The 6,287-nt window shown below is 41.0% G+C and overlaps 1 long non-coding RNA gene across 1 annotated transcript; it reads right to left on the bottom strand.

Moving 5' to 3' along the window:
• Nucleotides 1–615: 615 nt before the first annotated feature.
• Nucleotides 616–5,621, bottom strand: LOC130542776 (uncharacterized). The gene is made up of 2 exons (XR_008957567.1): nucleotides 4,990–5,621; nucleotides 616–4,850 (listed from the first exon to the last, which is right to left on the bottom strand). It is a non-coding gene; the product is annotated as an uncharacterized LOC130542776 (long non-coding RNA).
• Between the last annotated feature and the right edge of the window lie 666 nt (nucleotides 5,622–6,287).

Genomic DNA, 6,287 nt, shown 5'->3' with positions numbered 1-6,287 from the left:
TCAATATTTTTATCTCCAAATTGGTCTATAGATTTAATGCAACCTGAATCAAAATCACAGATTTGTCTCATGTGTGTGTGGGTGTTGTGCATGTGCATGCAAAAAAAAAAAAAAATACATATATATATATATATATATATATATATATATATATATATATACATACATACATACACTTCCCAAGTTGTTGTAATTTTTAAGAAGAAGAAAACAGGAAGACTTGTATCACCAGATCTTAAGATTTAGTATACAGCTAGAGTAATTTAGAAAGTACAATAATAACATAAGAGCAGACAAATCAATGGAATAAAATCCAGAGAAGATGTCTACATATATGGTTACCAGATATCTGACAATAGTGTCATTACTCTGCAGTAAGGAAAGGATGGCCTTGAGTCACTTGAATTTCCATGGGGGAGGCATAAATGAAACACGACCCCTTCTTCACACTGTGCATAAAAATCACCTTCAGGTGTAAAAGGAAAAACAATCATCTTCTAGAAGATAACATAGGAAAATATTTTCATCACATTAGGATGGGCAATTATTTTTTTTTTGAGAGAGAGAGAGAAGAGAGAGTGCATGTAGCAGGGAAGGGCCAGAGGGAGAGGGAGAGAGAGAATATATTTTTTTTAATATTTTTTTTTATTATATTATGTTAGTCACCATACAGTACATCCCTGGTTTTTTATGTAAAGTTCGATGATTCATTAGTTGCATATAACACCCAGTGCACCATGCAATACGTGCCCTCCTTACCACCCATCACCAGCCTATCACATTCCCCCACCCCCCTCCCCTCTGAAGCCCTCAGTTTGTTTCTCAGAGTCCATAGTCTCTCATGCTTCATTCCCCCTTCTGATTAGGGAGAGAGAGAATCTTAAGCCGACTCCACACCCAGTGCATCAGATGATTGACCAACTAAGCCACCCAGACATCCCAAGCAATGATTTCTTAAACAGGACATGAAAAGCACCAACTATGAGAAAGTAAATGATAAATTGGACTATAGTAAAATTAAAAACTTCTGCTCATCAAAAGACATTGTCAGGAACATGAAAAGGCAAGCGGCAGCGTGGGAACAGATATTTGCGTAATTAACAAAGGACATGTGTTTGTTTTTTTTTTAAACTCTCATACATCAGTAAGAAAAAGATAAACAAGAGGAAAATGGACAAAAAAAAATTTAAGTAGGTATTTTACAAAAAAGGATATGAAAACAGCCAATACAAAGACTCAACATCTTATTTTTCAGGGAAATGCAAATTACAACCTCAATGAGATAATACTATATACCCACTAGAATCGCTAAATTAAAAAAAACACACACAAAACCTTGTAATTACAAGTGTTGGTGAGAATGTAGAGCAGCCAGAGCTTTCCGGTATTGCTGGCATGCAAATTGGTACAACATTGAAAATTGCTTGGCATTGTCTACTAAAAACACATTAGCACTCGATGATGTTGCCAATTTCCTTCTTAGATATATAAAAAACAGAAATGTGTATATAAGAGCACTGAAAGACATGTACAAGAATGTTCACAGCAGCATTATTTGTAATAGCAGAAAACTGGGACCCACACAAATATTCATCAACATAAAATGGACAAATATATTGTGGAATATTCATATAGTGCAATACTATATAGCAATGAGAAGAAATCAATGTCTGCTCATGCAGCACCATGGACGAATCCCACAAGGAAACATGTGGTTGAGCAAAAGATAAAAACAGCACACACGGCTCTGTATACATTATACATGATCTGTATTAATTCCATTCATATAAAACGAAAACAAAATTTATTGTAATAGAAATCAAAAGAGTCGTTCTCTTTGGGTGGGATGGGGATCCATTTGGCTTGCTGGGAATGTTCTGTATTTTTATCTGGGTGGTGGTTAGGACAATGATTTCACTTTAAAAACTAATCTCTGGTGATGGAAGTCAGAATAGGAGGAATAGTGAGTTTGAAGGGGCACACAGAAGATTCTGGGTGCTAGTGATGATGAAAGAAGCTATGTATCTTGATAGATGGTGGTTATATGGGGCCTTCATTTTGCAAACATTCATCAAGCTACTCATGGTTTCTGCCTCTTGCATTGTGGATTTTTACCTCAGTAAATCTTACCTCTAAAAAAAAAAAAAAAAGTTCTGTATTTGAGGGAGAGAAGACAGTAAAAGTCCTAAATGATATGGACTGACCATCCTCCTTGGTGGTAACAACAAGAGAAAAAATTTAGAGATGCCTGGGTGGCTCAGTTGGTTAAGCATCTGCCTTCTGCTCAGGTCATGATCCCAAGGTCCTGGGGTTGAGTCCTGCGTTGGGCTCCCTGCTCAGCGGGGAGCCTGCTTCTCTCTCTGCCTGCTGCTCCCCCTGCTTGTGTTCTCCGTGCTCTGTCTCCCTCTCTCCTCTCTTTCTCTGACAAATAGATAAAATCTTTAAAAAATTAAAAAAGAGAAAACATTTACTGAGCAGGTAATATACATCAGGCACCGTGCCAAGTACTTTATGTGGACGCTTTCACTTTGTTCTCACACGTCCCATGAGGATAGGTCCTATTAGTATCCTCCCCATTTTACAGGTGAAGAATCTGGGGTTTAGCACGATCATGGGACTTGCCCAAGGTCTTACAGTTAGTAAGCAGCGGAGTGCGATTCCAGCCCTCATATTCTGTAGATGGAAAAACGGAATTCAAATAATGTTTCTTAAAAAAGAGAAGAAAGAAAAAGACAAGGGTGTTGTCACGGATACCTGGTCGTATGTGCCTTCGGAAAGCTGCCCACTCTCCACCCGCCCAGCGAATTCACCCTCTGCCTCTCAGGCCCAACAGAAGGATGTTGTGAATTGGCTTTTCCTTCACATGTCATCAGCCTCCAGGGCTGAGGAGGGGCCGTGTGTTTGAGTTGGATCTCGGGGAATTGCTGTGGCAGGCACTTGCTGGATTTCCTGGAACTGGAGGAGTGATGTAATGGTATCGGACCAGGCTGGAAAACAGCCCTCACCATGTGTGTAAACCACCCTGAGTCATGCCGGGCCTCAGACAGGCCCTCAGCCCACCCTGCCATGTGTCTCTGGCCCACATACCCTTCACACCTCCTCTCCTAGCCCCTCTCTGTCTTCTCAGCATGCCATGACTGAAAATACGATCGTGTAGGTCATTCCCAAGCACTGTCTTTCACTGAGAACTTGGAGTTGTTCATCAGCTACAAGTGTTTCCCTGGTCTGAGTTGGAAGGTTAAAGATGGGGCACTTTACTTGGAGAAATTCTGTAAAAGTTTTTCACAGACCAAGGGGTGAGTGACCAATTTCTGTCATTTCTTCAAGGCTATAAATAAGCCCACGTAGCAGGAGACAATGAGGTGCCTGGGGTTAGGAAAGGGTTCTAGCATTTGCAGATCAGAAGCCAGACTCAGGAATGGAGACCGTCAGCTCCCCTCAGAACAATGAGCATGAGGTTTGAGCAGCAGGAGATCCCAATATCTACTCGAAGTTACTGACCTGGCTGAACAGTTCCCTCTTCCTCCCGCTGTGTTCCAGGGTGATTCCATGAGCTTTTACTTTTCCCAAGAAGGCTTTAAGTGCCTAATGTAAGTTTTGTAAATATTTCTAGAAAAATCACCAGCATCCAAAGGTTCTCCTAGCCAGTGATTTTCTTTGGGTTCCATTCACCCTGACCCATTCTGACTATTTATCCACTCATATTTCTTCTAATGTTTCAGTTCATTGCAATTCTTTTTTTCTTTTTTAAGATTTTATTTATTTATTTGACACAGAGAGAGAGACTGCCAGTGAGAGAGGGAACACAAGCAGGGGGAGTGGGAGAGGAAGAAGCAGGCTCCCAGCTGAGCAGGAAGCCTGATGCAGGGCTCGATCCCAGGACCTTGGGATCACGCCCTGGGCTAAAGGCAGACGCTTAACTACTGAGCCACCCAGGTGCCGCTCACTGCAATTCTTTTTATTTATTTTGTTTGTTTGTTTGTTTGAGTATAGTTGACATACAATGTTGCGTTAGTTTCAGGTGTATCCACTCATATTTTTTATTAACATTAACTGGCTTAATCCATCATTCATTTAACAAATGTTTATTGACTACCTACTATGTGCTCTGGAGAATCAGCTGTAAGGGACATTGTTCTCTTCCCCAAGTTACACAGTAATGCATTCTCAATTCAATTTTTATATGTAATTATACATCTACATAGATTTCACTGAGCACCTGCTATGTGCTAGGCACTCTTTTTACTATTTTTACATTTATGATCTCACTAATCCTCACAGTACCCCAGGAGAAATTTCTCTTTGTAGATGAGGAAACTGAGACAGAAGAGCTAAAAATAATTGCCCTGAGGCCCCCAGCTAGTAACAGACACAGCTGGGATCTAAGCCAGGCAATCTTATTCCATGATCCATGCATTTACCCACTGCATAGGTATATATAGATGAATAAAGAACAATTCTGGAAGTCTATAACCAAGTGTTGAAGTCATTTTTTTCTTTGGAGAGAGGGAGAGGACAGAATGACTGATGATTTGTATTTTATTATTGCCATATATTCTCTATTATCATGTGTGTGCATGCTCGCCCTTGCTCTCCCCCCCCCCCCAGTTCTATTGTACTTGTACAGTGAGAAACAGTCAATGAGGTTATAAAAGCATCTGAAGAACAGGTCTGTAGGGGTAAGGCGGTGGAAGAGGCGGGTGGGGGACAGGAGCTTGCCTTCAGGTCGAGGTCCGGTGCATGAAGACAACTTGCCCTCACGAAGTGGCGCGCAAGAAGGAGATGGGTGTTGCCCTCGGGATTCTTTCGGCTCCCCTGCCTAGGCTGGAAGCTCTGTTCAGTGACATTGCCTGGGATTTGCAAACAGGAATATTCTAAAGTAGGTAGGATTTTTAGTGACCACGCCAGCCACCTGAGAACAATGTGTACTCAGGGAACAAACATGTTGCATCATCACCGGCCCAGAGAAGGTTAACTGCATAAAAATACCTGCTCCGGAGTAAGGCTTGGTGTCAGCTCAGTCACTATGACAAGCCACCGGTGACCAGTGACCCAGGCTTCAGGTACTCCTCGCCCCAACCACTGCCCTGCTGGAAGTAAACAATGATATCATCCTTATTTCAGAGACATTCCTTATTCCCTTATCAGTTTGTCTATTTGCAACAGTGAAGGATGCATGCTGCTTCCTTTGCTCACAGGCAGAAAGATGGAATGCAGTGTTCATGCACTGACAGGTGTTTTCCCCTTCAGGTCACTTAATCTCCAAAGCAAATGTATAAAGTAGAAGATTGAACATCCCCATTTGACAGATGAGGAAACTGAGAATTGGAGAGGCTAAATACTGATCATATAGCAATTTTCTTTTTTCTCTTTTTTTTAATGTTTTTTTATTATATTATGTTAGTCACCATACAGTACATCCCTGGTTTCTGATGTAAAGTTCGATGATTCATTAGTTGTGCATATAGCAATTTTCTAAGAGATGATCTAATCCTCAATAGAAGTTTTAAAAAAAGAAGAGGAAACCTAAGAAAAATGTGGTACAAAACAAAGGGCATCGTCAGCTCATTCATGTGGGTGTTGAAATGAAGGGATTGGGGAAGAGACCCATTCTTCTGAGACTTCATTTGCTTTTCATAAAGTAGACCTGAAACCCTGTGAGCTCCCTTAATGATATATTCAGACCAAAATGCCATCTTCTATGGCTCAACATAGTCAGGTTATGTTGGAAAGTTCTGTTTTATTCTAAATGCCACAGAAAGCCACCGGAAGGCTTTTGTGAAGGAACTGACCTGGTCTGACTTGTGTTTAAAGCTCATGCTGGGTGCCGAGGGGATAATGGCTTGAATGTCTATCTTCCCAACTGGACAGGAAGCACTATTCTTGTTTGCTTTTTATTCACTTATCCCTGTCTGTGCCCACTCGAGAGTCAGCTCCATGAAGAGTAGAGACCGTGTCTGTTTTCCACTACTGTGTCACTAGTGGCTGGAGTACTATTTGATCCAGATTAGACTCCCGATAAATGTTGGTTGAGTGAATGAGTGAAAGAATTTATACAAGAATAAGAAAATTAATCAATTACCACATGAATGAATGTGAAGTATGTTGAGTGCTATGAAAGAAAGGATAGAGTGGCAGGAAAGCATATAAAAGGGGAATTGTGACTGGGGATAGGAGTGTGATGATACATATAGCCTGTGGCTCTATTTGCTTGGAGGCAAAAATGAAGAGAAGCAGATTCAAGGCATATTGGTGACATAAAATTAATGGGACTTACTTGTTATGGA

This window comes from Ursus arctos, unplaced genomic scaffold, assembly GCF_023065955.2.
Source record: "Ursus arctos isolate Adak ecotype North America unplaced genomic scaffold, UrsArc2.0 scaffold_5, whole genome shotgun sequence".
Classification (NCBI taxonomy): domain Eukaryota; kingdom Metazoa; phylum Chordata; class Mammalia; order Carnivora; family Ursidae; genus Ursus; species Ursus arctos.
This window is presented reverse-complemented; position numbering and strand designations above follow the sequence as displayed.